Raw genomic sequence first — 27,039 nt, forward strand, 5'->3', positions numbered from 1 at the left:
CCGCTTCCCCTTACTTAGCTTGCGGTGGCTGGTCGAAAATGGCGGTGGCGTACAACGGAAGGTTGAAATATCCGCTACACGCTCAGCGTAGAAGTGTTTGAATAGCGGTGACGCATGCTTGCCGGTCTCGACAACGTTATACAGCCACGAAAATAATTTCATTATACACAAATAAATTCATTCTTACCAACAGCACCGAACACGCAGTGGGAACCTTTCGGAATGGGCCAGTATACATTTGTTCTGAAAAAAAAAAAAAGAGTTCAGCTTTTTTCGGCGTGATAGGGCATCTTTAATGCGTACACGTGTCTTGGATATGTGGTGAGTTTTCAGGGGTTTGTGACGCCGCGATACAGAGAGGCAAATTGGCCGCAGCCCGAGAACATTTTGACCAATCGCGGAATGCTATCATGCTTAGAAAGCCGCAAAATTTGACGAAGTGTATTTTTTTCTTTTCTTCAATCTAATTAAACATAATTGGTGTGCGTACGTCGTAAGACGTGGGAAGATCTTGTGGTTCTCCTGACGTCGTATCACAGACAGGGGAAGTGAGGTGGCCGGAAAAATGTTTGCGCGATCATGAAGGGCTGATTGCAAGAATTACATAAAAATATTTTGAAAGAGCTTTACATTATAGCGCCCATGGAGCATGGAACGAGCTATACATCAGCGATATATATTAAATAAAAAAGAATCGCATTTTTGCCCTATGAGCGAGGCATTGGCATGGCATTAGCACCGTTACACGAATAGTTTGCTAACAATATAAATTGCAGTAAATATTCGCTTGATAACTTTAAATACGTGTCGTCAAAGAAATGGAGGCAAGCATGACGTCACCCAGCCGCTCTTTTCTAGTGAAGGTTACGTGCTGCCGTCGCCATTTATCAATTCGCGCTTCTGTAGACATAATATGAGAAATAATATTGTATAAGAAATATTAATATGGTCACATTACCTTAAAAATTAAGATAGACTATTTCAAACAGGCTCCTGGTATATGGACCTTCCAGAAGCACGAACTTTCTCGGGAAGTTTGGGCATATGACGCAGCAGTTTTTAGACGTTTGTAAATGGGAAACATGCCGGCTCTGATTTATGAGTTCCTGCATGCTGACACGCTTGCTTTTCTTTTGCTGCAAGGGAAATAAATTTTATTATTTGTTGTGCTAAAAAGTATGTCCTAATACAAGGCTTAGAGGCCTGCATGTAATGCTCGGAGCAAAGCCCTTGCCACGGCTTCCATAACGCGCGACTACAGTAGTGCTGTCGACAAGAAATGTTCTAGATAAAACACTAAATAGGGCTCAATATAGCCCTATTTGTCAAATATCGCTATATTATCTTTTTCTCTAATATTAGATTCTATAGGGCAGGTAAAAAGCAAAGCGCAAGAAAACAGGAACACCTCTAGCGCGGTAACCAAGGATTTGTAGCTTTTGCTACGGCCATAAGAACACATAGGGTGAAAAAAGCTATCTTTGAATTGCCAGGAAAAAAAAATGATAAACATGCAAGAAGAGCACCCATGGATACGCCATATATAGGATTAATTATTTATATAGGGTCTTCGGAAAAACAAGTAATTTATTATTTATTTGAAATGTAAACTCATTTATGTAAATATTTTTGCGATAGTCTGTGGAATGCCACCACGTCATCTCAGTATATGAAAATGCCATGGTGTCATTTTGGAGCTATTAATCAATACGACTTGTTGACATAAACGAAATATGGGTAATGTTATTCTTAATGAATTATTTTTCTCAAGCTAGGCACATCATTGTGAGCGTTCACAATTTGAAAACCTTGCGGAACTCGGCATGGCATGGCATGGCAAGAACTTTATTTTAGTCCAGAGAAACTAGGGTCCGAGAGCACAAGCCCCCAGGCTAAGTCGGTGGCTCCGCCCACGTATGCACCGGTAGGCCAAAGGCTTTCCCGATGTCGTGAGCTCTCCGGACGGCCAGGAGTTGATCTTGGAGGACTTCGCTGGATATTCTGTGAATTTTCTGTGAACGAGCCGAAACAGTCTTTTAGAGCTCCTTTTATACACATTTGCAGTGGACAAAAGGTAATATGTTCTGTTTTTCTGAATGTGGACGTTTTCAATATTTTAAAGAATAATTTAACTTAGAAGAAGCTTTACATTGGGAACATTCCGTTGTTCTGCTTGATCCTCAAGATTAGTGGTGGCTGATGCTTTTATTGTGGTTCGATTCTCCTTGCTGATATGCTATAGTTTTTATTGCGTCCGTGAATACAGGTATATAACTGATATCAAGGGCTGGTAAAAGAAGTACTGTATTTATAGGCTTGAAAAATGTGAGAGTATGCTTTAACAAACACTGAAAAGTAGTCTTTGAAGAACGCATTGCAAGGAAACTTCATACATTCACTGGTAAACACATTGCTTGAACTTACCAATTTTTATTTGTGCTCATTTATTTAACGCATTTCATGAGGACAGATATCTCATTGAGTCACTCATATGAATACCTAAATTCCGCATGAAGTTGCATGCCATTCAATCCATTTGAAATGCTGAAGTTTATATTTCTGTCTGCATCAGAGTGCAAAAGCACTTCTGCAGGCACCTACAGAAGAATCCGTTAAAAAATAGCAAGCTTACAATTTAGTTCCGAATTGCCAGCTGAACACAAAGCCAGATAGGCTATTAGGCCGACCGAAGCAAAATAGCACAGCATCTACGGCAACAATACAAATATTGTATATAAGTTCCTTTGGGTTTTGCGCAAACAAAATGAATAAACGGCAGGACATGTAGCGGCGTCCATCGACGTTCCACTTTGCTGTCGCATTCCCTATTCGTCGCACCAATTTCTTGCTTCGTGGGCGCGCGTCCCGTAGCTGATGGCTAGGTCTTGCTGCGTGAATAGTAAGTAATGACGGAGGCACACATTATATCGCGCGCCAATTCCAGTACGACTGAGCGGTGAATACGATTTATCGCATGCCGTAGACCGTAAGGAATTTCACGATCTGCTGTCACTACCTGGGAATCAATGCCGTTTGAGGGTAAGAGGACACCCTTTTGCCGATACAAAAGAAAGACTAAATGCTCTATTCAGAATTGTCATACCAAAAAACATTTGTGAGGAAAAGTGCAAGTATGTTTAGCAGCGAAACTGTATGGCTTTTATTTGGCGTTTCGTGGCGTCTGTGTGTACAAACTATAAACATGTGAACCGATGGAGGTGATACTGTAGAAAGGGTCTAAGCTCAGAGGCGCACACCCTTGTGGGCTCGGGGACCTGTAATGCGCCCTTGAACAGCCCTTGCCACAGCTGGGACCCAAAGACGTCCAAGCCACAAGGGTACCTCGGGTAGCTTTTTAGGTACCCATCGCATAGCTGGAAGCATCTTCACGAGCACGCTCTTGAGAGTGCTTGGAGCCACCAGTCGCTTCGTGGCGAGGTCGTTTCATCGCAGAGTGCTCACAACTTTGACAAGCGGGTTTCACTTCTATACCTTTTCTTTGTTAACATTCTATATGTCGAAAACGTTGCACACGTACAGCTACATAGTTCCGGTGATTCGCTTCATTCTCACCTTTCATTGCCTTTAACATCCTGCAAGAACAACGCAAAAGCGAATATTACTAGCCCCTGTACATGAGAACAGCATGTTTTGTTGAGTCAGGTGAGCGCACGCCGACAGCTCTCCCTATGTTTTTGCTCTGCGACAGAAAAAATACAGTAATGATAAAAACGAGACATACGCTTACTGTCGCATCGTTGTTCTGATCGAGTATACCTTCTTTATTTCGCCATCTCCAAAGATATTCAGCAAGCATGTACAACGTAAGCCGAAAGGGCTACAATGGCGATGAGAACCAAGAGCGAGGAAGTGCGTAATGCGTAAAGCAAACTTCGGGCTATCGTCTAGTGATTGGCAAACAAGTGTTGCACCCTGATTAACTCACGGTAGGGAGAATTCTTCCGGAAATAGCTTCGTGGGCACCAGCCTCTTGAAAGGCCAGCGTTTGATCCCTCTTGATGAGTACAGCAAATCTGCCACCAGTGTTTACTCATTGCATCGCGAGCTCGGATGGCGAAATTTGGTCATAAACTCTTCCGCGGAACTAAATAATTATACTCTGTGATATAAAAACATTCCATCCAGCAGTCACCGCTTCACTGTTTGTCTTCAAAAAAATGTCGTTCTGACCAGGGAATCCCAACATCCGCTACTATCAGTAAGATAAGCACTCCGGAGAAGGCGTTTAAGTAAGAGGTTACTGCGAAACTGTTTACAACCTTCCCTTCATGATTGTGCTCGCAAGATGGGTCTTAACGTTATTCTGAAATTTAGAATACAACATACAAATTCTGGCACCGACTAAAGAAGAATGTAAACTGCTACTAAAAGAACGGCACTCTTGCGGCAGCCACAGCGAATGCAGCCCGATGGTGGCTGCGAATATTTCACAATGTCTTATGTGTCTCAATGAATGGCTTATATAATGGCTAAAGGAATACCATGCCATAATTCAAGCTACCACCGAATGTCGCACTTATACAGGGCACGCCTTTCGAATACGTAAGTGACCACCACGCATTGAGTTGGCTAGCCAACTTAAAGGACCGCTCAGGATGCCTAGCATGGTGGAACCTTAGACTGCAAGAATTCGACATCGCTCCGTTTTACAAGTCCGGTCGAAAGTAGTTTATTACCGATTGCTTCTCTCGTGCCCTCATTCACCCGCCACCGCAAGATGATTAAGGCGAGGACGTCCGCCTCACTAACAATAATAAGTGCAGTTGACTTCGCCGAGCAGCTACGAGAGAAGCGGTATCTGAAAGGTAATGCTAAATACCTGGAAGGAAAGACCGTGTTCGTCTCCAGTGCGTTTTGGCGCGGATTTTCTTCGTTTTTCTTGTGAAACGATGTCCTAGTAAAACACCTCCCCAGTCCTCAACAACTGCGTTCTCGTTGCACCATCTCCACGGCCATCAGGAGTTCTGGACGCCCTGCATGACCACTGGGCAACTCGATTTTTTGCGCGCTTTGTTCAGGATGTCTGAGAAGTATTACTGGCCATGCCTTACCGCCGACATCGCTCACTACGTCAAGAACTGGCAAGACTGCCAGCAACCCAAGACATTAGCGAAATGGCAAGAGGGATCACTACAGCACATTCAACCTCCTTGTCGGGCGTTTCAACAGATTGGGATGGAGTTATTTGAGGCTTTTCCGACGTCAACGTCCAGAAACAAGTGGATTGTCGCGGCCACCGACTATCTTGCCCACTGCGACGAAACAAAAGCCGTTCCCAAAGGTAGCGCGACGGAAGTAGCGAAATTCTTCGTCGAGAACACCCTGCTGCGACATGATGTGCCAGAAGTCTTCATTACCAACCGAGGAACGACTTTTACAATTCAGCTTACTGAAGCCTTCCTGCATTATGGCAAGAAAAGTCACCGGAGGACAGCCGTCTACGACTCTCCAACGAATCGTCTAACAGAAAGCCTGGACAAGACGCGTGCCGTTATGTTAGCAATGTGCGTCGACGTTGAACACAACGCGTTAGATGCTGTCCTACCGTACGTGAACTTCGCTTACAAGACGGCAACACAAGAGACAACTTGGATGTCGCCGTCGCAACTTGTTTTCTGAAAGAACCTGCTGACAACGCTTGCCGCTAGGTGTCACGGATGAAGACAACCTCGACATCGCCGTCTAACTCCAGTGAGCCGGAGAAGTTCGACATCACAGTTGCCCTCGCATCAAGAATACGCAAAGGATGGACAACGGACACCAGAACCTTCGACGGCGCTATGTGTAATACAAGCCGGGCGACCGTACTTTGATAGAGATTCCACTGCGCCGAGGTGGACTGAGTGAGAACCTTCTTCGACGTTATTTGGAACCACGCTAGATCCTTAGACATATTGGCGCACAGGACTGTTGTATTTTGCCACACGGCATTACGCACTCACCGAGGCGCCGCGCACTGCCTGAAAGTTGTCCATATCATGCGTCTAAAGCCATTATGTGTGGGAGCGTTAATGTATGCTGCGATTCTGTTTTGTCGTTTGCTTTTTTCTTACGTGTGATTTCGTTTTTTTTCTTTCGTGTGCCATATCCGCCATCGGGATGATGCTCTTTAGGAGGGGGGGCATTACCTCCCGCACTTATATATATCTTCCGGTGACTATTTCCAGGGCTAACGAATGTTAAAAGGTATCGTCCAGCGGACGACATGGTTTTCTGTATACGAAGTTTCTCAAATATTGTCCCTGGTTGGGTCTGTTGCTTATGTAGTCGCCTAGTGTTATATAATCAGATTTCGTGTGCGATAAGAATAGTGGTTTGCATTCTCGAAATTAACCCGCCGTGGTTGCTCAGTGGCTATGGTGTTGGGCTGCTGAGCACGAGGTCGCGGGATCGAATCCCGGCCGCTGCGGCCGCATTTCGATGGGGGCGAAATGCGAAAACACCCGTGTACTTAGATTTAGGTGCACGTTGAAGAACCCCAGGTGGTCGAAATTTCCGGAGTCCTCCACTACGGCGTGTCTCATAATCAGAATGGGGTTTTAGCACGTTAAACCCCATAATATTTATTCTCGGAATTACTCAACCACGCGCGATTATACTGGAAGTTTCAGTCAATCATAGTTATATAGCCTACTTGACTGAACCCCTGATCACATTTTCGGCTATCCACAAGTCTACTCGCCACTGCTGAGTATTACTTGCTTAAGAACAGCAAACCAGGTCAAGACGTCTAGATGCGAAGCCTAACTGCCAGCCATGTCGCGCTCATGCGCACGCCACAAACCGCACATGTTTATTCTCTTATATTCCTCTTGCCAACACCGCGTGTCTGCTTAAGCTGATGTAAGGAGGTGCAACAGAACCTCCGCCTACACAGGCCGTCGAAACTGCGACGACAGCGAAGCGATTTCAAGTACACTAACATGGGGAAGTGACTGTGGTGACATCGATGTCCACAGCTGTCATGAAGCGTCTCCAGGTAGGCCGATTTTGCTTGATTCAGACTGACAGCTTGCTCACGGACATATTCAAGAATCGTTGCTAACTTGGCTGCTCGGTAGAAAAAGAGAAATGACCCGTCGTAGGCAGATGTGGCAAGGTGCTCGGCAAGGTGCGCTGCAGTGACCACAGGATGGTAAGAACTCAAATTAGCCTAGACCTGTGAAGGGAACGGAAGAAACTGGTACATAAGAAGCCGATCAATGAGTTAGCGGTAAGAGGGAAAATAGAGGAATTCCAGATCAAGCTACAGAACAGGTATTCGGCTTTAACTCAGGAAGAGGACCTTAGTGTTGAAGCAATGAACGACAATCTTGTGGGCATCATTAAGGAGTGTGCAATGGAAGTCGGTGGTAACTCCGTTAGGCAGGATACCAGTAAACTATCGCAGGAGACGAAAGATCTGATCAAGAAACGCCAATGTATGAAAGCCTCTGACCCTACAGCTAGAATAGAACTGGCAGAACTTTCGAAGTTAATCAACAAACGTAAGACAGCTGACATAAGGAAGTATAATATGGATAGAATTGAACATGCTCTCAGGAACGGAGGAAGCCTAAAAACAGTGAAGAAGAAACTAGGAATTGGCAAGAATCAGATGTATGCGTTAAGAGACAAAGCCGGCAATATCATTACTAATATGGATGAGATAGTTATAGCGGCTGAGGAGTTCTATAGAGATTTATGCAGTACCAGTGGCACCCACGACGGTAATGGAAGAGAAAATAGTCTAGAGGAATTTGAAATCCCACAGGTAACGCCGGAAGAAGTAAAGAAAGCCTTGGGAGATATGCAAATGGGGAAGGCAGCTGGGGAGGATCAGGTAAGAGCAGATTTGTTGAAGGATGGTGGGCAGATTGTTCTAGAGAAACTGGCCACCCTGTATATGCAATGCCTCATGCCGTCGAGCGTACCGGTATCTTGGAAAAACGCTAACATAATCCTAATCCATAAGAAAGGGGACGCCAAAGACTCGAAAAATTATAGACCGATCAGCTTACTGTCCGTTGCCTACAAACTATTTACTAAGGTAATCGCAAATAGAATCAGGAACACCTTAGACTTCTGTCAAGCAAAGGACCAGGCAGGATTCCGTAAAGGCTACTCAACAATAGACCAAATTCACGCTATCAATCAGGTGATAGAGAAATCTGCAGAATATAACCAACCCTTACATATAGCTTTCATTGATTACAAGAAAGCGTTTGATTCTGTCGAAACCTCAGCAGTAATGGAGGCATTACGGAATCAGGGTTTAGACGAGCCGCATGTAAAAATACTGAAAGGTATCTATAGCGGCTCCACAGCCACCGTAGTCCTTCATAAAGAAAGCAACAAAATCCCAATAAAGAAAGGCGTCAGGCAGGGAGATACGATCTCTCCAATGCTATTCACAGCGTGTTTACAGGAGGTGTTCAGAGACCTGGATTGGGAAGAAATGGGGATAAAGGTTAATGGAGAATACCTCAGTAACTTGCGATTCGCTGATGATATTGCCTTGCTTAGTAACTCAGGGGACCAAGTGCAATGCATGCTGACTGACCTGGAGAGGCAAAGCGGAAGAGTGGGTCTAAAAATTAATCTGCAGGAAACTAAAGTAATGTTTAACAGTCTCGGACGAGAACAGCAATTTACAATAGGCAACCAGGCACTGGAAGTCGTAAGGGAATACATCTACTTAGGGCAGGTAGTGACTGCGGATCCGGATCATGAGACGGAAATAATCAGAAGAATAAGAATGGGCTGGGGTGCGTTTGGCAGGCATTCTCAGATCATGAACAGCAGGTTGCCGTTATCCCTCAAGAGAACAGTGTATAATAGCTGTGTCTTACCGGTAATCACCTACAGGGCAGAAACCTGGAGGCTTACGAATAGGGTTCTACTCAAATTGAGGACAACGCAACGAGCTATGGAAAGAAGAATGATAGGTGTAACGTTAAGGGATAAGAAAAGAGCAGATTGGGTGAGGGAACAAACGCGAGTTAATGACATCTTAGTTGAAATCAAGAAAAAGAATTGGGCATGGGCAGGACATGTAATGAGGAGGAAAGATAACCGATGGTCATTAAGGGTTACGGACTGGATTCCAAGGGAAGGCAAGCGTAGCAGGGGGCGGCAGAAAGTTAGGTGGGCGGATGAGATTAAGAAGTTTGCAGGGACGACATGGCCACAATTAGTACATGACCGGGGTTGTTGGAGAAATATGGGAGAGGCCTTTGCCCTGCAGTGGGCGTAACCAGGCTCATGATGATGATGATGATGAGGCAGGTGTCAAAGGTGGTTTTAGGGGACTTCACTGGAGAAAGACGTGAATGGCAGACAGGGTCAGGATGTACAAAGATGCTGCACTCCGATATGCGAGAAAGAACTGGACGTAGAATCTTCATGCCGTTCTGGAGGCATCGTCGCTGTTGCTGTGGCTTCGGTGGTGGATCCTTTAAAGTAGTCACCAGGAAGCAGCAAGGGAGCACCGAAAGCGAGGTCGGCCGCTGAGCTAACTTGTTCATTGTGACAGACTACTTGCAGACCGAGGATTACTATGGGCAAGTGGCCAGCCCAGTGTTCACCATCGAGGTGTGCCAATAAGTGCAGTGTTCAGCTGGCGATACAGCCGCTCGCCCACGGCATTGGCGCAGGGGTAGGTTGTTCAGCAGTGAGTTGTGCCGAGAAGATAAGTGAGGGACGTAGGGTGCATTCCAACTGCCTCCCGCTATCTGTCGTGACGGTCACGGGACAACCGGAGCATGAGACACAGCGACCATGAAGAATTAGGCAACAGATTCGCTGGTGATCTCTAGCATGGACGGTCCATGATTGTTAGCAGGTATCTGCAACCGCGTAAAGAAGGAAGTGGTCCAACTAAGCCGATGCGCGCGTGGTCGAAGTCGGGTGGCAGGAAAGGCTGATTCGGGGAATTCGTGTGACGCGTCACTTTGGTGTATTGGCAGGAGAAATGCCTCTACACTTACGCATGTCGGTGCTCATGTGAGGCCAGACGTAGCCCTCCGCTACGGGAGATTGCATAGCTCATGATACCTTGGTGAACATCGTGCAAAGAGTAAAACGCTGCACGGCGGTAAGCTACGGGTACAAAAAGCCGAGAGGGGTTCTTGATGAGTCTAGCCAAAGTGGCGTTGGTGCACACAGGTAGAGTAGCACTGAAGAAGTAGAAAACGAGAGCTGCAACGCAGCGTTTGCAATTCAGCATCTTCAAGCTGCGACGTCACGAAGCTCCCCAAGTCTCAGGGTTGCATAGGGAGGCTCATGGTAGCTAGCCGGAAGAGCCCATCAACAGTGTCGTAGTTTGCCGCATAATGTACGGTATGTCGGTAGTAAATTCGGACAAATAGGAGAATCGGTGAAGCTGCCGAGCGATGCACTTCGACGAGTTGGTTCGGTAAACACGTAAACAAGAGGCTTGTAGTCGATGAGAACAATAATATTTTAAGCTACCAAGAAATTTTGGAGGGTTGGACGGTGGCGTAGATGGTGAGAAGGGCGCGCAGCCGAAAATGTTCTCGCGTGTCTCATCCGTCTGAAGCATTCGAGAAAAAACTTGCAGAGAGCGATACTCGAAGTCAAGGTGTTGCTGCAGTACAGCGCGGATGGCCACGCCAGTGGGAGTACAAAATCTGGCATGAATGAGAAGCACAGTGTCCGCAACGGCTTGATTTACGGTCGTGGAGACCGCCGTGGCTCCCAAAGTCCAGAAAATTGTTGCAGATAGGCTGCTTGTTTTCCGAAGAAGGTCGGTGAATGGTTTCGGGAGCTCCACACAGTGAGCTGTGAAACGCCTAGAGTAATTGACGAGCCCGAAGAACTCTCGCAACTTGCGAATGTTTGCCGGCAGAGGAGAATACTTGACTGCTTCAATGTGAGACGATAAACAACGGATTCCCACCGTAGAGACGTGATACCCTAAGAATTCCAGCTCATAAGCCTCAAACACAGATTTATGGGTAGTAACCACGAGACCGCATTGCTACAGGCACTTTAATAATGCACGCAAGTGACACTCGGGGTCTGGTGGAATTGCACTCGTACGTATAAAGTTGTCGATATAGGCGAGTACAGTCGCAATACCGCGCGTCACTTCGGCAACGAACCGTTCGAAAGGATCAACCATGTTGCCAAGTCTAAAGGCATCGGCAGGCGTTCAAAAAGATCAAACGGTGTTGTGATGTCCGATTTAGGTATGGCTGTGGGCTCCATGGGTATTTATTGGTATGCCTTGACAAGGTACGTTTTACTGAAGGTATCACAGCCTGTAGGTTAGATGTGTGGCTAACGGGTGGCTTTCATGGACGGTCTGAGCTTTACGGGCACGTTTACGGTGGCTAGATGGGTAGGTGTGCCGGCCGACGAAGGTAACTGCTTGTCCACGTCGTGACAGGAGAAGTGGCGCTGCGGTCAGAGGCCCGTCGCGTTATGGTTGTCTGTTGTGGTTGCGCGCCTGTTATATCTAAAATAATTGGTTTTCGCAGAAATACCTACATGAACAAAGGTAAATTATGTTGAGAGGGTTCGCCGTAACAGACACTGCAACAGCAGACGTTGAGCGGTTATCCTTCGTTGCACTACATGTTCATCTATATCAGCGCATAACAATTTAGCACATATAAGTATTTGAGGGTTCTCTAGCCCACCTGGAAGAGAGTCTCAAAGGTAGAATAAATGTTTAGTCATTTTTACTTTTAGTGTAAGGTAGCAGAGACTATATTTATTCCTGCTTCTAGTTGGCCATACATAAAGAATTCTAGCATACTATTTCGTGCACTAAAGGGTTCGCAGGAACCTCTATGGAACATAATTTCCGTAATACCGGCTGTGTATTTATCAAGAACTCCAGTTGAGCCAAAACACAGCGTGAAACTGTTGGGAATGTTGTGCATGGAGTTATTGATGCTTCGCACAATGCCATGTGGGATGCCCTGAATAGCGCTTGGCGTGCTTCGCTTCATTATCTAGCGATCGACCAAAATTACATGCGCTTTGCGCTTCACGCACCTCAAAACTTATGCAGCGTAGTGTTAAACTTCATGCGAGTTACCCGTAAACAATAATCAAAATACCAGCCTACAGTCAGCGCGGGATCTCCATAGTTCTGTCCGTCACGCAGACTCGCACAACCTATACTTCGCTTCAATTGATTATGTACCGATGACAAAGGCTTCAAAATTTAGCAGCCTCGTGTCTAGGGTGAGCCGTGTAGCGGTGACCTATCACGTGCCTCTCATACCATCCACGCCAAAAGCTAATCATGCGCCGTTTGCTTGTTTGGTTTAAGTAGACGTAAATCACATTGTGAAAAAAAAAGTGTGAATAAATTAGTAAAGAGGAGAATGCATGGCACCTGTGCGCTAGCCAGTGGGCATTTATTACCTGTTAGGTTGTCAGGTTTGTGGTCCTGCAAGTGCGCCTTTTACGAAAGCTTGCTTGAGATGAAACGTGGTCAATGCCTCCTTCCTATACCGCAAAATGCACGGCAGAACGAAGCAGCGCATTGCTGTTATCACCGAAACGGAGACGACGTTCACAAGTGCTTCTCTATTTACTAAATTAAATTAGTAATATTGACAAAAAACAAATGATACGAATAATATTATTCGCTTATCGATCTTCCTTAGTATTCAAATAGTGCTTCGCTCAGAGCGTCAGAAGAAGGCAACAGTTTATAAAAGTATACGCCGACGTCACCGTGTCCTACGTTTCTGAATGTAGCAATCTGCGTTCCACAAACGTGCGCAGAGCAGCACTTAGGTTTAACACTAATACATTTTATTTCAAACACTGCAAAGCATGGAATAGAGGCACCACTGTACTAGTTTGTCACAAATGCTGTATCGTATGCTATACATAGTTTGCGCGCTATACAAGAACATGTCCTCATACATGATTGTTCAGACAATTCGATAAATAAGTATTGATTATATCTCTGCACTCTGTATTTCTCTGTCTTGCTTTTTTAATTTCTATTATTTACTAATTTGGTTTTTAAATCGTACCACATTTCACATGCCATATGACAACCATCGAGTATCCTGGACCGCCTTCCTACCGTCGTTATATTCAGAAATCTCGCCACCCACACGTCTGTGCTGGGCGGCTCCGTCGCGCTCCACGGCCTCCAAGCACTGCTGGACGTTCCGATGCTCGGAGAGCGCGCAGTGCCAATGACCACTTTGGACAAAAGCGGGCACCACGAGCTTCGGCGTGGTTGATGCATGGTTACGCAAGGCGACCTTCTCAGGCGTAGGAGTACTAACTGGCATGTCGAGCACGGGCAGCCCCTGTGAGCTTGCGTTTATTGTTTTCAAGGATATAGAAAAGTTAATGCTGGTGTAGGCAGGTGGTTAGTTAGTAGAGGACGCCGTAGTGCCTACGGTTATTGGTCAAAATTATTCCATAGTCGCGGAGTAACTTTGACCACCTGAGGTTCTTTAACGGGCGCTCGATGCATGGAACACGGGCGTTTTTAGCATTTTGTACAGATCGAAATGCGACTGTCACGGTGCAGATTTGATTCACCGACTTAGCGCTAAGTATCGCAACGCAGTAGCCGCCAAGACGCCACTGCGGATTGCCTTCAGCGTCGAGAGGTGTCTTGTGAATCGGTGGAACGTCTTCGTTACGGATCCTTCCCACGCTACGAGGCATGTGCGTGGCTCCACTATCCCTGCCTCTCCGTCACAGAAGCTTTCCGTCGTGTTGATGATATGACGATGGTGATTTATTGTCATCTCCTTAAAAAAGGGGTGGCGAAAGATAGTCGCCTAGCCTGCTTGAGTTACTCGGGTATGCTACACATGCTTCACATTCTAGCATTTGTTGTATACAAAATCTTTATTGTTTCTTTCTTTTCCTAAGAACTCCTCTATTTACCTTGTACCGTTCCTTATGCCTGGTAACGCATCCGGTCGTATCAATTTCTTCCCTGCTTTCCTTTTTCGACCAATACTCTAAACTTTGCTTGCTTTTCTCGACTGCTGATCGGTTGATGCTTCCGTGCACTTTATATCCAAGCACTTTTCGATGGTGTATCTTACCTACGGGCTTCGCAGGGTAAATCTCTTCGCATTCCATTAGGGAGGGCTGAGTGGTCCACGAATATTTGGTGCAGCATACATGTGACTCATCTAGGTGCGAATATTTGCTCCGGCATGTTTTTGTCTTTAGGCAAACAGCTCGACCCTCAAATAAGAAGCCGCTACCCTTCGTGTTACTGCACAGGTTTCTCCCTTCTCAATTTTTTCTTCTGATCTCTGTAAATCCTCATGGTCTTTTTTTTTTTTTTTCATTGTGCGCATCCTATTTACTGTCTCAATTTCTCTGACATTGTTTTTTTATAACTCCTGGGTTTTCTACTTGCACTTTCAATTACCTGTAACTGGTTGCCAACTTTCCTGCCCTCTTCTTCCATTCTGTGTCCACGTTTTTTTTATTTGCAGATATTTGAGTACTTCAGCCGCCCATTTACTTTGATCCACGTTCCTGAGTCTCTCCTAAAAACTAATTTTGCTCTGCCCTCCACAACCTCATTTGTGGTTTTATTGTGAGCTCCAAAAGCCAGCCGACCGGCCTGGCTATTTTGGTTAACTTCCAACCCCGACAACATATCAGATTCTTAGCACAGAGAAGCATTTGCAACGTTATCGCTGGAACCACCACTCCTTTCCAGATTCCACGCACCACTTCATACTTATTGTGGCCCCACAATGCTCTGGGTTTATTTTCCCTTTATTTTCAGATTCTCTTGGTGGGTGCTTGAGTAAACCTTTCCTTCGTTTATGTATACGCCGAGGTAATAACTTTTCTCGACTATGGGTATGACTTGCTGTTCAATTGAGACCGCGTAATTACTCGTCTCTTCAACACGGATCATAATTACCGATTTACCTGCGCTAAAAATGAAGGCCTATATTTGTCGCTGCGCTGCAGCACATATTCACAAGTGCCTATAAATCTCTTGAATTGTGCGCTAGTAGCACTACGTCGTCCGCATACATCAGTCCGGGGACCATCTGTTGCACCATATATACATTAGTCATGTATTATAAATCAAGCCCTAATTCACAGTTCTGTATTCGTCTTACTATGCCCTTAAAATAAAGCGTGATAAGAAAGGAGAGAGATGGACAATACTATGTCAGTCCTTGGTGAACTTTCACCCCTTCATTACATTTTCGACCTTCCCACACATTTCGTACTCGGTTGTCTCTATATATCTCCCTCAGCAGCTACAATAAATCGTCGTCTATGCCTTCGTGCTTGAGAATATTCCATAAAATTTCCCTGTCAACGTTGTCGTAGGCTCCGTTAATATATCGTCAGCAGCTGAAATTTGTATACACAGAGCTAACGCAAACATTTTATCCTCTAATCTTCTCCATGGTGTGAAACCATTCTGGTGTTCCTCCAGCACACCGCTTTTTCTCCACCCACTTCGACAGTTCTAATTTTGTGCTTTGCATTGTCATTCTAAATAATGCTCAATGTAATTAGTCAGCAGTGCCTTGATCCTTGGACCGGTGTTTCCGATTAGCTGTATGGGGATTTCATCAGGTCCTGCGGCTGCGTTATTAAGGAGATTTTCTTCTGTTTTTCTTTTTTGGTACAAGCTATCTATGATAAATTTTGATATCTCAGGCTTCTCTGTTGTCGTCGGATCTGTATAAGTCAGAACTACGCTTTCTTTCGTGCCCAAAGAATCCCTAATCACATGTCGCGTGCACCGAGGAACAACGTCTCCTTCGAAGATGTTACCGTCGTCATCCCTTATAGCTGTTTGCGAATTTTTAGTTGGAGCTCTGAGTGCTCTTACATGGTTTCAGTTTCTTTATGTTTCGCCTTTGTCTCTTTTGCTAATTTTGTGCACCCAATGTTCACTTGTGCATCTCAGTTCCTCTTGCACGAGCTTACTCACCACTACCTTCTTTTCTCGGTAGTTCTCCATCTAAGGAGCACCTTTTCTTCGTGTAATTCCAACATTTCGGCTTCTCGATAAACCCTAGACGCCTGCTTACGCTCTTATATAGCCTGATTTATTTCCACCACTTACGCAGTTTCCTCTTCCTAATCTAACAGTTCTTTTTTCTTTTTTTTCCGTGCCTGTCTTATCTCCTGTTTAACGTATACCGGTTCGCTGTATTCCCAGACTGTTGTAGGAAGCGCCTCAGTTTTCATGCGTATGTTTTTTTCTATCACTGTTATTTGTATTTCCTTAATTTCTAGAAATTCTGATGCTATTGGTTCGTGTTCTTCGTTAGTATCTCTCCCAAATTTTGGGGCTAAACATTTATGATCGCTACCCAGGCTATCTTGTCGATGTTCATCTATCATCATTTGGCCCAATCGCTCGTAGACAGTTTCTGAGAGTGAGGCGCCATCGATACATGACAGCTTATTTCCGCATTGCCACGTTCTACGCCTGTTATATACTGCAAGGTTCTGTTCATCGCATAGATCCAGCACTAGGGAACCGTTGTAACCAGTATATCCGTCTAAATCCTCCATGGTTGCATTCTTATCTCCTACTGTATCACCTGGCCCAAGATTTTCTAAATGCAATATTTTTTCTAATACAATCAATAAATTCCTTATTTTTATCTCTGCTATCGCTACCTGTCCATAGGTAACATACTCCACGTCTTTTTGCTTTCCCATGTGCCTCTAATTCATAAATGCTCCTCACAGGTCTCTTTTACCCTTTGCCATTCTGTTGTCCCCCTCTCACAAAAATTTCCAGTAACAGGCGGTTGCTCCAAATCTCGTAGATGCGTATCGGTCAGGGGATAGACGCTAATAGTTTCGTCATTGAGCTGCATTTAATTTCAAGTCATTTTCCGGCTTGCGGCTATCCTGCATGTTTATGGAACAAATTTTTCCGTCTCTATACTTATACTTTGTTCATCTTTTCTTAACTCTTTGTGGACTCATTCTGCTGCATTCAAGATGTGTCGCTACATTCAATACTTAATGTTCCTTCCTGTTTGCTTGACGCCCGCATGAAAACACTTCTGCCTGTGCCAAGAATCGATGTCCAACCAGTGTTGCTACATTATCGCAAAAATTTACCTGTCACACACAAAAGCGCCTTCGCGGCCTGCTCGGTGCTCTTCTCTGTAGATGTCAATGACCGTAAAATTCTTTCCCTTAGCCAGCATCCAAATTTCTCTGTTTACTTCAAGTACTGCCCTTTTGAGTGCATGCCCCGCCTTTCAACCTCTGGTACCATGCTATTTACACTTTTGTAAAATACATTGCGATCTACACTATCTTTTGAAACTTTCCGCAGGTTGGTAAGCCCTTCGGCTATCTTCTCGGGATCGCTGTCCCTCGTCCTTGCCGTCCGTGAATCGCGCCGCCCATTATCGCTACTAGGTGCCTCTCCTCCAATGGGTCCAACTTGTGTTGCTTGGCTTTCACTATCACATCCTTAATCATTTTCCCCGCAAGCGCCGTAATGTGGACTCGCTGGCTTGCCCCTACCCTCTCTGTTATCAGCGGTTCTGCATTACGCTTTTTTGAATCCCCGACAAAGCAAACTCGTCTCTTTCACACCTCCTCGCCGCCGAAAGCTGCACCTGGGGCCGCGACGCCCTCCGCCCCATGTCTCATCCTCCCCTTTCCTTGGTTTTCTTCTTCCCCGGCCCACACATCAGTGGTAGCGCCTTGGTGACCATCACTGACGTATCCGCCACTGCTTTCCCGCGTAATGGTTTCGGTTTCCTTACGTGCTCCAGATACGGAGCAAGCCCCGTTCTCCGAGCGCAAATCGAAGCTATCACCGTTGCTTTGCAGAATTACGGCCCTCTGCTTCATTTCTACGTTGTCTGGCTTATTTTCTGCCGGCGTCATCGGCTTCTGTTCACTCTTGGGCTCATTTTCTAGCTTTTCAAGCCGCCTAGAACCAGCTTATCCCTCTCCTGCTCTACACGGTGTAGTCGCGACCGTAGTAGCACACATATCCTGCAAATAAAAACTGTTTTGTTTCTTTTTGCGTACTGACTCAAACCGCCTTTATTTTAACAAGGAGGAACGCTCGCACTCAGAATAACATACGCCTGGGTTCCTCCTACTACGGACCACCATCTTTTACTAACAAGGTGTAGAATTAAAGTGACCCTACTTGTAGAAAAAAATACAATTATTCGCAACCTACTCATACCAGCCAAAAAGACCAAGAGAATGAAAATCACGAAAACCAATATATATGTATTGCTCGGTTACCTTAGCATTTCTTAAAATCCAAATTAGCGAAAAATCTAATAAAAGCTTATCGCATTGGAGCACAGCTCCTGCTGCGCTGAGAAATGCACATCCTATCGGTACGCCTCTTCCCTTTGGCATTACTCGATAGAGCGACGTATGGAGGATAGATGGATGTTATGAGCGAACCTTTGGAAAGGGGCGGTGGGTTGCGCCACCAAGCTCTAGCTATTGTACGATGAACTTGGGCACTTGGCGCCATCTGCCGGAGTGTGCGTCAGTAAAGTTAAAGTGCACGTGATGATAGCACAACAGAGAGCGACAGCGGCCCAGGCACGCACACCCCACTCTGTTTGCGGTTAATTATAAGCCTTTTTGAATACATCCTTAGTTGCTGACTATCGCTACATGGTTTCAGAAATTAGATGTCATTTCATACCATTCTCGTGTTCATAAGACATCTGAAAATACCTAACCGGCCACTTTTTTCTTCAAGTGGTTACAAAATTATGAGAACTCCGATACACCAGCCCCGCATGAAGTCAACTAAGGACACTTTGTATTCAATAACAACTATAGAGTCCAAGCACAACACCTAAAAATGAGTACTTTGACATTTCAAGTACTTGCTTTCGCAAGGTTCTACATGTCCTCATGCGTATACAGGAGCAAAGCAACGCCTCGGGCAGTGTTTCTGAAACAGCAGGTCATGACCCCAGAATTTGGCCATGAGCCTTGTTTCGGAGGGTCTCGAGCGTGCAGCCACATGAATGTACATTCTGCTTGACGGAACAGTGATAAAGTTTCAGGAACGGTGTCCATACTCTTTCAAATATATTTTCTTTAAAAGTTATATGTACTTATATATACTTCAAGTAAAGTACACGTCGAAAACATTATTTTGTGATATATATATATATATATATATATATATATATATATATATATATATATATATATATATATATATATATATATATGTGTGTGTGTATATATATAACCCCCCAGCGTTGGGGGTTATTTTACGGAGCGCAATTCTGCTTCTGCATACAAAAATGAATAGCAAAAGGGCAAGAGAAACGGCTATCGAAACCATCGGTTGCAACAAAAAAATATGCGCCCATCATGGCCTCACAAATGCAGCCAGTTTCGTTTCACCGAAACTGTAGAATCGGGGCTCAGGAACTATTATTATAGCAAGAAAACAAATAATCCTTCTCAGTAAAATACGTGAATAAATCATCATCATCATCAGCATCATCAGCCTGGTTGCACCCACTACAGGGCAAAGGCCTCTCCCATACTTCTCCAACTACCCCGCTAATGTACTAATTGTGGCCATGTCGTCCCTGCAAACTTCTTTATCTCATCCGCCCACCTAACCTTCTGCAGCCCCTGCTACGCTTCCCGTCCCTTGGAATCCAGTCCGTAAGTCTTAATGACCCTCGGTTATCTTCCCTCCTCATTACATGTCCTGCCCATGCCCATTTCTTTTCTTGATTTCAACTAATGTTGAAATCCAACGGCGGAGTCGGAGCAAGTCTGCTCGTTTCGGAGCAAGTTTTTTCCAATGGCAGAGTGAGGGCAGGAGTAAGGTGTTCCAATGAGAGAGTCGGAGGGGATTCAGAGCGGGAGTCGGTCCGTGGAGCAGAAAAAGATGCTCCGCCAAAATCGGCGGAGTGGACCGGAACTCTGCGTGACGTATTTCCTTTACCACGCTTGTCTGCTGGGAGGCGCCACCGGTCACGACTCGCGAGGAAGCAAAAGCTGCTGCACGCTTGGCGAGATATCCATTCCGCACTTTTAAAAAAAAAACAGGTGAACGGCGCTGAAGAGACAAGTGCCCGGTGCGGCGGTGCTGGGAGCAAACAGCGGAAGGAAATGACAACACGCAAGGTATCCTGGGTAACTCGGTGATAGAACTTCTGCTTCGGCCTTGCTCCGGCGGCGCAGGTTGTGTTCCACTCGCAGATCTGGAGGCCAGAGTCGAGTGCTCGCTCGCGGAGTCCGTCGGCTGCTCCGCCTCCGCCATTGGAATTCAACATAAGATATCATTACCTCCAGTTTGTTCCCTCACCCAATCTGCTCTTTTCTTATCCCTTAACGTCACACCTATCATTCTTCTTTCCATAGCTCGTTGCGTCGTCCTCAACTTAAGTGGAACCCTTTTCGTAAGCCTCCATGTTTCTGCCCCGTACGTGAGTACTGGTAAGACACAGCTATTATACACTTATCTCTTGAGGGATAATGGCAACCTATTGTTCATGATCTGAAAATGCCTGCCAAACGCACCCCAGCCCATTCTTATTCTTCTGATCATTTCAGTCTCATGATCCTGATCCGCGGTCACTACTTGCCCTAAGCAGATGTATTCCCCTACCACTTCCAGTGCCTCGCTGCCTATCGTAAACTGCTGTTCTCTTCCGAGACTGTTAAACATTACTTTAGTTTCCTGCAGATAAATTTTTAGACCCACTGTTCTGCTTTGCCTCTCGAGGTCAGTGAACTGAATAAATCAACCTTTGTTAAAAGAACAATGACTAGTCATTTTGGTAGCTGGCACTCATGGGGTTCATGTCGTTTAAATAATAAAAATTTAACTGCGTCTGCCTCAATGAAAAAAAAAAATTTTACAGAAGGCTTTTTAAAGTGTGGGTGCCATGCTCGGTTTGGTACTACTAAAAGGGGTTACGTACTGGAAAAGCTTGAGACACAGTGGCCTAGGATATGCACTACATTCTCCCTTCAATGATTATCAAATAATTGATATCACCATGTTTCATGGCACATGTAGTGCCAATTCGTCGATGCAGAAACTGACTGGATTTAATGCTCATTTGTGTGCCAGTATTCGATGCGTTTTAGAAAAACTTCTCGCTCGTTCTAGCTTTGGTTTGATTTAATACCATTGTTTATTGTGAATTTTTAAGATAGTATTTCTGTATCTGTGGCATTGTGCCGCTGCCAACTACAAATTTCAGGACCTGCTTGTCCTGTGAAGTTGTCAGGAAGCAAGTCTATTCGACCAGTTTTACTATCCGTATTGGTGTGCAGTGTGGCAAATATACTAACTCAATGTGAACCATCAGCCAAAATGAAGGTAAACTTACGATAAACAATAAGGCAAGCAGAAAAAAAAATCGGGAGAGAACTCATTGGTATTTGGCTAAATAATGGCCTACCGTCCCACTATTACAGATGTATCGATCCAGAGTGATCCCGTTAGAAAGCTCTTGTTTAGGCACGCCGGACCCCAATTATGACGCCACCACATTCGCCGATGACGTGGCTACACGCTCCCAATAGCCTTCGCCCAGTTTGCTTCTCGGTCTGACGACGCGTCCTGTGGCGGTTCCGTAAACACAAAAATTGAGGATCACTTGCGCTATGAAGCTGTTGTATTAGGTGACAGCGGGATAGGGAAGAGGGGAAGGGGAAGCTGGGAAGATGCTTGCCGGCTTTATTGTCCTTTTTGAGCAAGAAAGTGTCCTGTGCCACGTCCCGTCGAAAATATGCGCGATGTGCGTATACGTGCGCAAACTTGCGAGATGACGAATTCGACGTTTTGGGCTTGTCTAAAGGTTGAGAAAGTAGACACAGAAAGCATAGAAAGGCTGGCGTTATTAAAAAACTGTGATCCTAATACTTGTTACGATGACGATATTTTGGCATTATTGCCTTTATCGCTGAGTGTATTCAGAGAAAAAAATACGGTTCACAATTCGGACTCTTATAAGCGCAATAAAGAGACGTGGTTGCGCTTGTGTCTTTTGCTGATAACTCAGTCGGCATCTGCGGCCGTGGTGTTCCCGGAACTTTTTTTTTTTTTACCGATCGCCTAGAACCGTCACCGCTGCACGGCGCCACTACTCCTTACCGTTAAGCATGTTAAACGCTGCCGCAGGGTCGTGAGTTCGATCCCTAGCGCCGCGGGTGCGCACTGCTTGCAATGGGCACCAATATACGCCGGCTTGGCTTTCGGCTTAACGCTTTAGCGGTGGTGCGCTTTCGAAAGGAGCCGGCGCCCTAACTTCCCGTCGAAACCCTCGCCAGCACAAAAAAAAGCAGGTTCGGATACAACTATGACGCCTGGTAGCCTTCGGGGTGCTGTTTACGCCGGGCAGCAGCAGAGGCCTGGAGCACTTGCTATCGCTGCCGTTGCATCTTAGAGTACATGTTTAGCCTTCGTGTTATGACAAATTTCTTTTTCATGCATTTGTTTTCTCCTTTCTTTTTTTGCTAATATGAAGCGGAGTTGACGCTTTCTCTCATGACTTGGTGTGGTGGTTGCATATCTCCTTGGTACATTATCGTTGTTCTTTCCTTCATTGGTTCTTTAGAAGAAATCAGAAAACTGCGTGCATTTTTACCATATGTTTTTTTTTTATTGCATGGCCTGGACAATCAACGTTCTTTATGTTCTAATTTGAACCGTTTTTCATTGTTCGCGTCTGGTTCTCAATTTTAAGCGTGCTGCTTTAACAGGACACCTAATATTCAGTTTATTTGGACATACACAGGTGGTACAGGATGTCCACGAGGCGCGGCAAAAGGAGGCAACAATGGCTCCTTTTGATTACTTCAGTCTCATGATCCGGATCCGCAGTCAATACCTGCCCTAAGTAGATGTTATACCGACCTTGTCCACACAATGTGGACAATGTCGACCGCAGATCACCTTGTCCACATTGAGGCAAATATAATGCATGCCTTCATGCACAAACAGTTTTTTTCTCTGCCTATTTCTTGATTTGGAGAAAGCATACGACACCACATGGCACTTTGGTATTATCCGAGACCTTTCCACAATGGGTATCCACGGCTGTATGTTGAGCAAACGCCAAATCAGTTTTGGTGCTAAAGTATTATTTCAGAACTATGAGCTTCGTTGATTTCTCGTTAGTAGGTTGATATTTAGGGAGCAAAATAATTGAAATAGAAAATTATTATTATTTTTTTAAATTTTGCACCGGACGAGTGCACCAGTATAACAGTGTACCATGATATATTTGTAGGTTCCTTTTTTCGCATTCAGTCGCAGCTCTGCCAAAGTTCTTTAAAGGGGCCCTCTAACACTTTTCAAGCTATACCGCGCTTCGATCGGGGGTTGCGTACATTGCAGTATGGAGAAGTGAATGCGACACGAATGGCAGCGATGGTGGTACGCAGACCGAAGTTATTCAGTCGGAAATTTTCAAAACATAGGAAAACAAAATTCATGCCCTCAACTCAAAATTTTGCGTGGTCTACTGCCCCTTTTCTCTCTCGCACTGACGTAACCCCTCGCCGCCTTTGGTAAGTTCGCACGCCGTGTTGCCTACATGTTCTATGTTCACGGATACCGGTTACTCCGGTATGCTGATGACACACTGGTCGAGCAACATGGGTCTTACGTAACGTTTCTTTCCTGCAGTTCAGCTTTATCATACCTTGCTGGTGAAGCAAAGCACTGACACGGTCACAGTGAAGACACACAAGAAAAGACGACACTCGCTGAACTCGCAACTATTCAAGCTTTAGTTCGGCAAGTTTAGTTCAGCTTTAGTTCAGTGCAGCACCGCGAACAACATAAATTGTGCGGTAACAACGATGCACCGAGGTGAGAAACCTGCACCGCGAGAACAACGCGAACAAAGAAGCTGCGAGGCGACAGGGCTCTTCACGAGCGTACAAAAACGAGAAGTCCTTGTGCTCAGAGGCCTGAGGTATGCCACCACACCAGAGGCTAAAAGACAGCAGGCGTGTCTGCCAATTTTTGTGGCTGTAGTGATTTTCTTTTACGGGCGTATCTGCTTTTCGCCAACAACCTGCGCAACCTGTAACACAAAGACGGTGGCTTGAAAAGTGTTCGAGGACTTCTTTAAGCTTGCGTAGTTTAGTCTGTGAACTTCTTTTATAATAAAATGTAGCCTCTTTTTTGCCTTCGTATATACTGTCTATTGGCCTGAGCAGACGCAGTTGAAAGGCATGCCGTCGTGGCGAGATAGTGTTGGAAACTTCAAGTCAGCGTCGCCCCGCATCTTACCTAATTGCTTATTTTTCGGGCTCATCCAACCTTCTTCTAGGCTATTACTAATTAATATTATATTAGTATTGTTACACATTATTAGGCAAGATAATCAAATAGCCTTCTTTCGTAACAGGGCTATTTTTTCCTACGTCTTCGATTTTCTTTTTCTTAGCAGCACGTAGAAGAAGGTCCTCCGTCCGTGAAAGCAGCATACACTGCGGGATCCCATACAATGATAGAAGTTCCACTGGCACATCAAAGCATGAACCAATATGCATTTCACGCACAGTTGAGCACTACCACGCAGCCGAAAATATTCCGAGTCTATAGTAGGAAACAAACGGGGTTGAAATTCCTCAGCCTTCCCTGTTTCCACGGCGTCGCACATCGGGCTACCTGCCCCGTGCACAACCGCGTAGCCCGCCGAAATTGGGCCTCCATTTAATTACAACTGCCTCGGCTTTTCCGTGGAGCCAGAGAGTGGCATTCTTCATGCCGCAGCTGTCGAACGGCAACGTGTCTCGTCCGGTATTTGTGTGATGCGAATGCAGCGAGCGAACTTACGCTACGCGTTGTAAAGGTGACGTCCGCGAGAAGTTGAAATGACGAAATTCCGGTGGTTTCCTCTCTACGGTCTGCTCCGAATGACGTCATCGGACACTGACGCTTGCAACAGCACTCCGCGGAGGATGCAATGCAGTCGTTGGAGCAGATCGCAAGATATTTATGCGGCGTCCTATTGCAAAAACTTGGCGCTCATGTCCAGTGGCAAATTAAAACTCAAAATATTGGGCTGTGGGTTAATTTTTAGTTACAATGCCATGGTTCGTGTTATGTCTCCCTCACTTTCGTGTAGCGAGCACGCTATATTGTTTTCTTTTTATTTTTTGAAGCTACTTATCTGAATACATGTCCATTGTATTTATACGTCTTTTACTTCCATTTTATACATACATTATACCTCTTTTATAACTATCTTTTCTTAAAAGCGCCGCTCAGTCGATCTTCACGATGACAAAATTTTCGATATCTGAAGGCAATACTGCCCTGCAGTTTTCCAACACTATCGATGGTGTCTTCCCTGTTCGCTTCTCTTGATAACGCATGTCGAAGTTGCCGAAGATGGGCCCTGTAATCTTGCGCCAAAATAACTATGCAGAAATGTAACAGTCGTGAACCGAGTCCCATGTGCCGAGTTCAGGGCTGATTTGGCAGCTTCAAGTACGTAAACGTGAAATACGAACGGCGCCAGGACAGGCACGTACCCAGGATTTTTTTTCGGGGGGGGCCCACCACCACCTCCATCATCATCATCATCATCATCATCATCATCATCATCATCATCATCATCATCATCATCATCAGCCTGTTTTATGTGCACTGCAGGACGAAGGCCTCTCCCTGCGATCTCCAATAACCCCTGTGCTGCGCCAACCGATTCCAACTAGCGCCCGCGAATTTCCTAATTTCATCGCTCCACCTAGTGTTTTGTCGTCCTCGATTGCGTTTTCCTTCTCTTGGTACCCATTCTGTAACCCTAATGGTCCAACGGTTATCTAACCGGCGCATTACATGACCTGCCCAGCTACATTTTTTCCTCTTGATGTCAATTAGAATATCGTCTATACCCGTTCGGTCTCTGATCCAAACCGCTATCTTTCTCTCTCTTAACGTTGTGCCTAGCAATCTTCGTTCGATTGCTCTTTGCGCTGTCCTTAACTTGCTCTCAAGTCTCTGCCTCATATGTCAGCACTGGCAAAATGCACTGATTGCACACCTTACTTTTGAATAATAATGGTAAGTTTCCAGTCAGGAGCTGGCAATGTCTGCCGTATGCGATCCAACCTATTTTTATTCTTCTGTGAATTTCCTTCTCATGATCAGGGTTCCCTGTGATTAATTGACCTAGGTAAACGTACTCCTTCACAGTCTCTAGTGGCCAACTGGCGATCCTGATCTCTTGTTCCTTTGTCCGGCTATTTATCATTATCTTCATCTTCTGCATATTAATAGTCAACCCCACTCTTACACTCTCTCTTTTAAGGTCTCCAATCATTTGTTTTAACTCGTCTGCATTGTTGTTGAATAAAACAATGTCATCGTCAAACCGAAGGTTGCTGAGATATTTGCCGTCGATCTTTACTCCTAAGCCTTCCCAGTTTAATAGCTTGAATTCTTCTAAGCACGCAGTGAATAGCTTTGGAGAAATTGTGTCTCCCTGTCTGACCCCTTTCTCTACAGGGGTCAGACAGGATCTCCCTGCTTTTCTTGTGTAGAATTAAGGTAGCTGTAGAACCTCTGTAGATATTCTTACGCGAAGGACGAGTCAGTAAGACGAGAAACTATTTACAGATTATATTTACAACAACGGTTGCAGCGCTGACCGGTTAGATTCACAGCGCGAGCCCAGTTCGTTCTTCCTCCTCTTTTCTGGAGTGATGGCGCCCACGCGCATCGGTCAAACAAACGAATACCAGACGCATGTAGCAATACGTTCCAAGCTTTTTACGTAAGCGTTCTGTACTCCTTGATTACGTAGTGCCTCTATGACTGCTGGTATCTCTACTGAATCAAATGCATTTTCGTAATCTATATAAGCCACATAGAGGGGCTTACTGTACTCTGCAGATTTCGCGATAACCTGATTGATGACATGGATGTGATCCATTGTAAAGTATCTCTTCCTGAAGCCAGCCTGTTCCCTTGGTTGACAAAATCCAGTGTTGCCCTTATTATATTGGATATTATTTTGGTAAATATTTTATATAATACTGGGAGCAAGCTAATGGTCCTATAATTTT

This window comes from Dermacentor andersoni, chromosome 10 (genome assembly GCF_023375885.2).
Source record: "Dermacentor andersoni chromosome 10, qqDerAnde1_hic_scaffold, whole genome shotgun sequence".
Classification (NCBI taxonomy): domain Eukaryota; kingdom Metazoa; phylum Arthropoda; class Arachnida; order Ixodida; family Ixodidae; genus Dermacentor; species Dermacentor andersoni.